The sequence below is a fragment of the Empidonax traillii genome, unplaced genomic scaffold (assembly GCF_003031625.1).
Source record: "Empidonax traillii isolate 1590-97213 ecotype Southwest subspecies unplaced genomic scaffold, ASM303162v1 scaffold106:size2091409, whole genome shotgun sequence".
NCBI classification, from domain to species: Eukaryota; Metazoa; Chordata; class Aves; order Passeriformes; family Tyrannidae; genus Empidonax; species Empidonax traillii.
The window spans coordinates 1,036,924-1,048,423 of NW_020955299.1; the positions used below are offsets into that span (position 1 = coordinate 1,036,924).

Here is an 11,500-nt window from a genome sequence, read left to right on the forward strand (position 1 = left end):
CTCTGCAAGGCCCAACATGTGGAGTGGGCAGAGCCAAGCACGCCTGACATCCTGACATCCCCCCCACCCCGTGCCTGCTGCCAGCCCCATCTGCTGGCTCTGGCAATGGCACCTGCAGTCCTGGCCCCCTGGCAAAAGGAGCTCCGGGTGTCACCTGCCTCCAGAGCACTGCAGGTTGAAGCCACACTTCCTAGGAGGGCAGTAAAAGATGAGGACAAAGCAGACGTGCACTTGGAACCAGGAGATGAAGGTACTTCTGGGATACTTTATAATTATATTAGCCAAGTAGAAGGGGATTAACTACTTTTAACTAGCACTGAGACGCTTCCCTACCTCTCCACGTTGTTACTTGTCCCCAAAAGGTTTTAATGAAAACACAATATGTTCCTCCCCAAAAAGTGCACTGAAAGACTGCAGTGGCCTTCTCTTCAATCACTGACCCCGGACACAGCAGTAAATCATGAGAAAACACTGCAATTGCCATTAGCTCCCCCTTTTACATATTTTTCCTGACCAGATTTAGAACATCAGTGGGTTTTCACTTCTTAAAAATGTAGACAGGAGAAATCTGCGCTCCATCTCAGCTTAACTCGTCTGTTTTACCAACAGATGGAAACAGCTCCTCAGGAAACTCAGGCCTCAGCAGCAAGAACTGTTTTGACTGAACCTTCAGCAGAGGATTCCACCACACAGCAACTGAAAATTACAGATTTTTAACTCTGTCTCCCCTCACTTCCACCTACATTCCTGGGAATTCAGAACCTGGATGGGATTCTTTGACGGACAAGGCCACAGATGGGTTCATAATACAGAACTTCTAAACTGCTCTCCACTCCCCCTCTTTAAATAAATAAATATTTCACATCCCAACAGGAAGAAAAAAAAAAAAGGCACGTTACAAAAATGTGGGCTTATAAATTTTACACAAGGGAAACCACTTAAGCATCCCATTCAATTTTAAAGACATGCTTATTTAATGCAATGAGAAAGCAACATGAGTTTTTGTGCCTTCAAATCCCATATTCTCCCCCCCCACACACACACACACACACTCCTGTCCTCTGTAATGCTGAAAATCCCAACAACCACATTTGACTGGTTTGGGGGAGAAAAAAAAAACAAAACAAGTGAAAGTGAGGAATCTGCACAGCCTACATTAAAAGGGGGGAAAAAATAAAAAGGCAGTCAGCTGTCAGAAAATGTAACATTTTACATATTCAGCCTTAATAATTTAGGGTACTCAGAGCAGCCATCTGGCAAGCTCTTTCAGATGTAACTCAGCTGACTACCCCTTTAATATCTGGTGGCATTTCCAGTTATAGCCAAAAGAAACCCACCAGGAGTTGGTTTCAGCTCGGATTTATTTTCCTTTTCCCTTGAACCCGACTGGTTCCGTTCGAGGCAGTAAAAGCCCTCAATTAACGGGGCAGGATGGTGAAAGCTCAGATAAGGAGTTGTGGAGAATAAACCCAAGCCCTGCAGGTTTCCTTTGCTCTGCACAGAGTTCAGAGCCAGATGAGGGGTCTCCTCACTCTGTGGGATCATTAACCAAGGTTAAGCCGCTCCCCTCCCCACTTCCACCACGCAGCACTTAAATCATTGACACACCGGGGAAGCTTAAAGAGCAAAAAGGGGAGGCTGCCCCTAATTTAAGCCTCGTTAATTTCCAAATGACGTTTTGCAGAGAACAGCCAGAGCCCCAAAAAACCTTCCGAGCTGGAGGGAGCCCGAAACCTGGAGTCAGGAACCAAGAGTCTGCAAAACCCTGCTGCAGATTTTCTTCTAATTCGTTCTGACTGGTGACCTTCAGTCCCAGGCAGCTGGAGACTGGATTAATTCCCAGCTCCAGAGGGACACAATGAAGAATTCATAACAGCTACCTATTTATAGGTGAACAGTAAGAGTTGAAATATTTAATAGGGTTGGTTTTTTTTTTTGTCTTCCTTTCTACGTTCAGTGCTGCCTCTTAGCTGACTTCAGAATCTGAACCCCAGTGTCAGATTTAGGTCAATTTACTGCTGGAACTCCCGGGGTGGGTTTGCATCTCTTAAATGTTAAGATTTAAATTTTTAACGAAACTTTGTGGGAGAGGGACAGGAGCCAGCCCAGAACGCTGCCACCTACTCATGAAACATCTATGAACACAAGCAGGGTTTTTTTTTCTCCTCCCCCAGTGCTGCAATCACCTTTCAGAGCTTCAAAATGGACTTGTGAAGTTGTAATGAAGAGCATTCAGCAAACTCCCCAATATATCAGAACAGTTCTCACACCAACGCTCAAGCTAATTTAAAAATAAATAAAACACCACTTTTGTGAGATTAATATTTGCCTCCTGACCTTCCAAAGCACATACAGAGCAGATGATCTCCCCCCCTTCTTTCAGCGGAGAAGGAACCTATCACACCTGATCCAGTTCAAAAAAGGCAGCACAGGTTTTTAGGTAGTTCACGTCAGTCAACCTGAAGCCTCTGAAATTAAATGTAGTAACAGCAACAAAACCTGAAGAAAAGCCTTTCATTTCACCAAGGTACTCACACTTCAAAGCTGAATGTGTCAAAAATTCCTTATGAGGTGCCAACACTCTCTGCAGCAGTTTAGACACAAATCTAGCCCAGAAAGAATTCCAGAAGAAGGTTACAGTTCTTTATTCCAGAGGGTCCTCACCAGCTGGATGGATGAGTGCTGCTCTCGTCCCGACCCTGGGCATCCTTCACCCAGGCTCAGGCACCTCTCCCCCTATTTATAACAAAGCTACAAATCTCCCAGGCAGGAAATTGGGCACTAATAACAGATAGGCAATGATTTAACTACAGGGTGTCCCACGCTGAAGAATGACTGCTGTAAAAACAGAGTTACACATCCATCATCAAAACAAAGCTGGGCAGCAAAGCCTCGTGAGGATCCAGCTGTAAATAGTTGGTATTTTCAGAAGCAGAAAATGAAGTTTGCAGCAGGAACCTGAGATGCCTTTTCTTGTCCCCAAGTGTCCTTGGTTTTCATAGTTGGGTTTTACCTTGAATCATTGAACAGTGAAAAAATGGGAGCACCAATAACAGGTAAAAATTATCAACCACTTACAAGCATCAATATGTTTTCAGTGTATCCATCCCATTTTACATGGTTGGCATGCCACAAACTGTCCAGACATTTACCCAGGTCACACCTCCACCTATGAGAGGTATGGTATTTTTGACTATTAATTATTGACCCCAATGACAGAGCCATTAATTGTGGTCACTTCATTCTCTGGTCACGTCAATCAGCTCGAAGACCAAAGTTACATCTTCAAAGGAGCTCTGCAAGAAGAGGCAACACTGGGACTTACAGATCATTGGAATTAAATCTGGGGGTTGCTGAAGGCTGGCATTTATATTGCAAAAAGTGAAGTCAACAGGCTGAAAACCAACTTAACAAATAAAGGCAGTGGCACTGAACCAGTCATGAACCATTCCAGAGCAGTCTGGAATCACAGAACCCCAAAATGGGTGAGCTTGGAAGGGACCACAGTGGGGTCAGCTGGTCCCCCCCCCCCCCCCCCTGCTCCAGCAGGGTCATCCCAGAGCACAAATCCCTGACAGGAACAGGCAGAATCCCAGTAAGTATCTGCAAGCAGTTAAAATAACAATAACACTGAATTTCAATTCACAGTCATGCAATAAACCCCTCCAAAAAGCAGAAGTGCCATTCTGGGAGTCAATCCCCCTGTGGTGCAGTGACCACATTCCCCCAGTGCTGGGGGCATTTTAACCATAAAAATGGCACATCATCAGCAATGATCCAAAGGGATCTCTGTCCACTGCATGTGTATGCATTTATGTATGTATTTACAGGCATTTCTCTGGTACTCACCAGCACAGGACCTCCATTTTAAAACTGCCCTGTAATTCTGACTGACATCTGAACATCTTTATTGCCTGCTCACAGACACCTCACACTGAAAATGCCCACAAATCTTTTACAGCACAGAGATTGGGGCTAACTGGATTTTTTTTTTCCAGGCAATTAAAATGTGAGCTGTTATTAGGTTGGTGACTACTTGGCACTTAAGTACTTTGCAATACTGTATCAAAGGACAGTGTCAGGACCAGAGGCTCTCAGATTAATAGTTCCTGGCTACCAAAATTGCACAACCACTGGACAACAACATCAAATGTTGTTCTGGCCTCGTACATCAATAAAATCAGCTGTAAAATGGGATAAGCAGAGCCCTTTATGTCACCTGCTCATCTTGCCTTTTTAGAGATAAACAAATAAATACATTTTAAAAAACATCTCTGCTGCTTCCCCCTGGGTTATCTCTGGATAACCAAAAGAGCAAAGAAATGGTTTCAGTTCTGAACCAATGGAAAGTTTAATTTTTGAAGCCATTTAAAGAGCTATTTTATCAATGGCTCTTGCTGGGAGTCGAACTACGAGTTACTGGCTGTTTGTGTAAAATGAATATACCCCTTGATCACCTCTTTGGTACTGACACAACACAAAGCCTTTGTCTCCCCAGTGACCTGTGAATGTTATTGGATAATATGGCCAAGAGACCTTCCTAAAATAATGTTCCTGGAGCTTTCCTGGAGAGTGTTCCACACACACTGGTCTGAGCAGCTCTTTTAACGACATGTGCAAAAGCGTGCCAGCTCCTCTCTCCTCTCAAGGACTTACTAACAACAGAAAGCACAAGAAAAAGCATTTTTTACCTTCTTGAGGTCACCAAACCATGATACAAAGATGTCTGATGGAGAGAGGAGGGAGGAAAAAAAACAGTCCCTGTCAATTCTAAGAGAGGAGTTTTAACACTCACAGGTTTCAAACAAATCCCTCATTACACACTGATTTTACCATGGACACTTTGCTATCTCTATTTTTTGGTAAACTGGGATTACAAGGAAGGAAATCTTGCCTTCCAGACACTTCCTATTCCTGAGGAAGAGGGATGCAATTTCCTTCCTCCCCCGCCATGCTTCTGAATGTCACCTTCATTCCACTGGCCTTGAACTGGGACACAAACCTGCATGAGGTCAGCGGTTTGACAGCTGCAATCTCCCTTTAGTACCACAGTGCAAACACTCCTGGGCTGCAGAGGAATAAACCACGGGGTTTAAGGGTTAGGATAAACCCCCACGAGTGCTAGGACTGATGAATTCCTGCTGCAAGAATCACAGGCAAGACAGAGAACTCAGGTGAGTTAAAGGCAACCAGGCTGAGCTGCTGGAACACCGGGTGTGGAATTGTGTGGCAAATTTGATTTATTCAGAGACCAGCACTGGTTAAATGATTAAAACTGCCTGTGTCAACATCTCCTGTGCATGTAAAACCCGGTGCATTTACAGGATAAATGGTGCTTGCTTCCCTAAGGACAGGGGGCATCATGAGATCACAGAATCATGGAATTGTTAAGGTTGGAGAAGACCTTCAGGATCATCAAATCCAATCATCAGCTCAGCACCACCAGCATCTTCACCACTGAACGGTCTCCTGAAGTGCCACACATATCCACATGTTTTTCTGACCACTTCCAGGGATGGGCATTTCCCTGGGCAGCCTGCTCTTATGCCTTACAACCCTTTCCATGAAGGAATTCTCCCTCAGATTCAACCTAAACCTCCCCTGGCACAATCTGAGGCCGTTTCCTCTCATCCTGTCACTTGTCACCAAGGAGAAGAGACCAACCCTCACCTCAGACATGAAACAATACTTCTTTAGATTAATCAAAGTCCAATATCACATCACTTCAGGAATTTTCCACCAGCAGGACTGCATCCAACCACCACCAGTTTAAGGCAGGATGGGGGAAAGAGAATGACTGGAAGTGCAGGCAGATTTCTGCACCTCCCCAACCACTGTACAATCACAGAACACCTTTGTTAGATTTCCTCAGCAAAAGGGGTTGAGAGCACTTATGTCTAAGCTTGCAGCTACCAAAAAAAGGGCAATGAAATGAAAGTAGGAAAAACAATCTGGGCCAAAACTGTAGTTCCTCATCCGCTGCTTCACGTACAGAAATTTATTTCATTTAAGGCTTAAAAACACGTTTTGTAAAAGTTTGTGAACTAAGAGTCTTGACAGTGGAACACAGAACAGCTGCAAACAGTTTAGTGTGAATTGTGAAAGGTTCCTTTCACCGAGTTCATTGTAGCTGCTGACCAACCTTTCAGGGATAAAGTCCTGTTCAGCAAAAACCTGATGTTTCTGACCTCTGGAGTTAAGCAAAACCTTTCATGAATTCCACATAAACCAAAGAGTATGATTTGGCATGTACAGACATTCCTGGGAAAAAAAAAAAAAAAAAAAAAGGCAGCTAAGGAGCTGTGAATGCTCCTATTTTTCCGCATTTGGCATCAGCTCTAAACGTTAATTATATTTTAAGTGTTATTGCTGATCGTTTCTGCATAAACATTCAGTTAACTTGTGTTTATCTTGAAGTCTGATATTGCCTCCTCTGACCAGCTGAGAGAGCTGCCAAGGCACAGAGAAATTTCCAGTTTTCCATGTGAAACCCAGCACAGCCAAAGCTGGGAAACCCCACTGAAATGACCCTGGGGTGGCAGCAGGCACAGGGGTCCCTGCAGCTGCACCACCCCCTTCCCAGTGCCACCAAAAGCCTCCCATCAGGAGTTTCCCCTCAGCTGTCTCAGGGTTTATTTTGCCCCTTCACAGCAACTCTGCTGCAGAAATTTAGGTCACCATCCCTTCAAGGGTACACGTACATGGGCACTTACTTAAAGCTCAAGGAAATTAATTAAAAGCTCCTCACTGACTTCAATGTGCATTGAATCAGGACCTGGATGAGTTCAGAGGCAAAACAATTACACTTTAATTAAACATCTTCACCTTCCTGTGAAGTAGTCAACTCATTTTATAGAAGGATAAACTGAGTCAGAAGGTTTCAGAGCTTGGTTGTGGTCATAAACAAGAGTGGATTGCTTAAGTTGCTTCCACACTTGTGAGCTGCCCCTGGAATGCAGAGAAAATGGACCTGCTGAAAAATCAACTCAACTCCTGGGCTGCGGATCTGCAGGAAATAAACCAGAACATCCTGAGACCAGTGGAATGGTTGTACAAATCCATTGGCTCCATCTCTGTTCCCCAATTAGGAGCTAATTTAGTCAGTCCCAGGAATCCCAATAATGCAACAAGTTGAAATTATTAGGTTTTTTTTTTTCATGGTAGTTTATCTTCAGCTGAGAATCTGAGAATTTCAGGCTGGTTTCTTTTAGTTTGCTTTTAAAATAGCATTAATTTTATTTTTTTTTTTTTAAAGACTAGGCCTGGCAGATTTGACAGTCTGTAAAACCTTGGAAGTCCTTACTGAAAAGCAAGAAGAATGACCACACTCTCTGAATTCAGGCTGACATTTAAGCCACACATAAGCTCTGAAACATTCTGGGGCATTACCAGGAGCGACAACCAGAAACAAAAATTAGCTTCCCTCGCTTTTTTTGAGGATTTGTTGCGTAATGCTTCCCCACCACTCGGGCTGAAAATAAATCCAAGAGTCAGGAGAGCGTCCTCAAGTACCCACTGATGGTTTTTGGTTATTTTACTGATCTTTGGTTGGTTCTCACCTACATTTTTGACCATCCTGCCAATGGGAACTCATGGACAGGCTCCTCCAAGGGAAAATGATCTGTGAGTGTCCTCCCTTCTCTGAGATAAAACAGTGAACAAAGTGGTGTGGGTGGGGTTTTTTTATTAACAGAAATTAAGTGAGTTGGTAGAAAGATTTAAAGCACATTTAAAACCTATTTAAGTGTCATTTCTGACCTACAAGCCAGACCCTGGACTGCCAACATTGCTTAGGAGGTGGAGTAGGTGGCAAAATGTTTTCATTCCAATCATTTACATCTCTAATATCTGTGATGCAGTTATTGAAAATGCAGTGACCATTAACACACCTGGAAATGCATAAACAAAGCCATTTACCCTCACTGTCTGAACACCTTCTAGCTCTAACACTTCTGCCAGCTCCCAGAATATAAACAACTGGCATATTCATTAGGACTGCAGTTTTTCCCATCCCTTCTGCACTGCACACCCCATGGTGTAGCTGTAACAGCTGCCTCTGTCCCTGCTGCATTTCAGCAGGAAACCCAATCTGATGACAGCTTGCAATAAAAAGAAATACAGCTTTGCCTCTGCATGTAGAGAAATATTTCTGATACCCAATCCTCCTTTTTGGGGAAAAAAAAAACCAAAACAAAACCCAAAAAACTCTCCAGGAAGTTTTTCCCAGCAAACCCAAGAGCAGCCTCCAAAAGCCCGTTGCCTCTCTGGGTGCATTTTTGATGCTTCAAACTAGGTCAGATGCTCAGGAGGGATGCTTTGTAGTCAACAACCAACCTAGGAATCGAAATACTTAGTAAAAATCATAAATGTTTATGCTGGTTACAGATGACAAACGTTTGGGGGGGGGAAGGGACTCATATTAAACATGTATAAATAGATTTCTTTCTCCCAGGTTGTTCCCTAGGCAAAGCATCAACCTTGAACAGCTCCACCCCATCAAACACGTTCAGGTGTTCCCTCTGTTTGCCCACATGCAACTGTAGGGTGATTTTTCATTTTTGGCAACAGACATCACAGTCCATGTCAGCAATTACAAAATCCAGGTTTTGTTTCCGCTCACTTCTGGTTTTGTTTAGAAAACACCACAAGTTGTTTTGGAAATGTCTCTCTCGCAAAGTTAAATACTCTTAAAAGTGTGGATGGGGGAAGGAGGGAAAAGGCAGGGAGCACAAATTGATACAGCTGCAGATTTCCTGTAAAACTGGGACTCACGACTTGCTTTCTGTGCAGCCCCAACACTCATCACGATGATGTTTTGTGTCCAGTGAGATTTATGAGCATCAACTAACTCTTGTTAACAGACAGAAGCTTCAGTTCAGGTGCTGAGAGCCCTCCCTGCCCACGCCCTGCAGTGCTTGTGCAGCACTCACAGCTCCATCAGGGCAGTCACAGCCTGGCTGGATCCCACATGGATTTATTGCCAGGACTCCTGGCAGGCTCTGGGATCATTGCCCTGGTGAAGATTTCACTGCCACTTGGACGCCAGAGAGAATCCTGAAAGCACTTCTGTGTCCTACCCAACTTCTGTGTCCTACCCAACTTCTGTGTCCTACCCAACCTCTCCATAACTTGTTGCGATGCTTAAAATGAGCTAAAAAGCAACTTTGGGGCCAAAAGTTAATTCCCAGTTAATTGTCCAAAGTGCCCACTTGTTAAATTCTACACCCTTCTTTGGAGATTTACTATTTCTATGCACTCCAACAACTAAGGGAGCACACAAATCCACTTACCAACAACTCCTGAGGGAGCTGCCAGTGTCTACCAAGATGCCAGAGATACAATAACTGATGATGCTTTTTCAGCTAAGGCAAAGTAAAGGAACCCCATCTCTGAATTACACCTGTTCCCATTTTCCAGCTGAATGTTTGTCAAGGCAAAAGTAGCTTTTAGACTGGCAAGAAAATAAGCCTGTATTTTTAGAAGTAGTACTTTAGATGTAGCACTTTAGATGTAGCTTTATGTACACCCCTCACCTTGAATACCTGTACTTTCAAAATAAACCCTCCTGAAGTATATGTTTAGCCTCATTTTTCACCATTTTCTCCTTCAGCAGCTATTTCACATCACTCATGAGCTCCAGAAATACCAAAGGCCAAAAGAAGTTGAAAGCCTGCGTGTTCAGCAGGCAAAAAACCCTAAATATAATAAGAATTTGTAAGTGTATTGAAAAGTATGTTCTTAAATACTCACTCAACATGCCTCTCACCACACTGCAGCCAGCTCACACCACAACACTGAACAAGCACACCTAACCTGCCTCCAAAGTCTCCTGGAGTTTGGTGCTTTGGTTTGTTTTCAAATCCCCACATCTGCAGAATGTCTCCCAGTCATCTCACAGAGCATCAAAGCCCATCCTGCTCAACGTGCCAAGATGAGGAATGGACAAATAAACGATGATATACAACAGAGCAAAACAGTCTCTTCTTGAAGACAAGGCCAATATTGAGTCTAAAAGGCAGATGTGCCCTGATGAAGCACATCTGGCTGCCGAGCAGAAAGGAGGATCATCTCTCATCTGTGCCCCGGAGCGATAATGCACTCTGATCCGGGCAGTGATGCTGTCCCTGCACCTCCCTCCCCGACACACACACAGAACCGCACCGTGATAACAAATCCTGCCCATCCAGGCTCAAAGTTCCGGCGTGCTGCCTCGGAGGCTCCGGTAACATGATTTTAGCCGGGGCAGGAATTACCCTGAGGGAAGCAGTGTCCGAGAGGCGTTTTCCCACGGAGGGCCGGGCTGCCGAGAGCAGGGCGGGCGGAGGGGGCTGCACCGCCCGCGGCCCCGCACTCCCGGAGCGGCTCTACCCGGGAATGGCTTCACCTGCCACAGCACTGCAGGCCACGGCCGGGGTGGGACACGCTGGAAGCGGGAGCCCCGCCACGCCAGGGATGATGCCACAGAACCAGAGGCACCTCTCGTACCTGCGCCGCGGGAGCACGGCCTGGCCGGGGCCGGGCAGGGCAGGGCAGGGCAGGGTGAGCGGAGCCGGAGCCGGCCCCGGCGGGGCGGCCGCGGGCAGCGGGGAGGCCCCGGGCCGGCGGAGCGGAGCCCCCGGGCCGGGCGGGCGCCTTTGTTCGGGCGGAGCACAAAGGGCACGGCGCTCACCTGGTGCGGGGCCGGGCGGCCCCGGCGCTGAGGCGGCTCGGGCGGCGGGCGCTGGGCACGGGAGGGCGAAGGGAAGGGAGCGGAGCGGAGCGGAGCCGAGCCGAGCCGAGCCTCCTCCTCCTCCTCCGCCGTGACTCACCGCGGCGGCCCGAGGGAGGTGCCTGGGCGGCTCCGGGGGAGGGACCCGGCGCGTCCCGGCGCCCAGGGCAGCGGCGGCGCCGCAGGCAGCACCCGAGAGCCGGCCGGGAGGAAGGGGCGGGGACGGCGGGGAAGGGCCGGGGAAGGGGCGGGCAGGGCCGGGGAAGGGGCGCGACCACAGGAGCCGCTCCGGGGGCTCGGCTGGCCCGGCCCCGCCCCGCCATCAGCTCTAGGACAGAGCCCCTCGCTGGGAACGGGGGGCAGTGCCGGGGGTGGGCACGGGCTCACCTTGGGGAACATCCTCCGCTGCCGAGCCTGCCCCAGCCCGGCTCTCCCCTCCTCGTCCCGGCCAGCGGGGCCCAGCTATGTTAGATAAGTCAGCCCAGGCGTGTGGGAGATATCGCAGCTACGTTTGGACAGGCTGCTGCTCGATAGCACCGTGCTAAGAAAGTTAAAGACGCTGCAAAATTCGGTACAGCTTAACTGAAGCTAATTCAGGCAAATACAGAAAACGCCAGCCTCCGACTGGAACTAGCGCTGAAAAATAAAGAATCGCCATTTGGTCACTGAAGCACTCAAAAAATAAAGCAGGGAATTCCCATTTGGTCTCTGAAGCACTCAAAAATAAGGCGATCCTTCGCCTGGCTAGACTGAAGCAGAGTAAAACCCCAGTGAACACAGAGAGGGATTAAT

General features: G+C 46.9%; 1 protein-coding gene across 4 annotated transcripts in view; it reads right to left on the minus strand.

The window, feature by feature from the left end:
• The window catches only part of CTNNBIP1 (catenin beta interacting protein 1), a 29,495-nt gene extending 18,776 nt beyond the window's left edge, over positions 1 to 10,719 (minus strand). For 2 of the 4 annotated variants that reach the window (XM_027882493.1, XM_027882495.1), the window contains exon 1: positions 10,670 to 10,717. The gene's annotated coding sequence lies outside the window, so the exon portion shown is untranslated. Of the gene's footprint in view, positions 1 to 9,290; positions 9,413 to 10,669 lie in introns of those variants that run through there. The other 2 variants (XM_027882496.1, XM_027882494.1) reach the window with 2 other exon arrangements.
• Between the last annotated feature and the right edge of the window lie 781 nt (positions 10,720 to 11,500).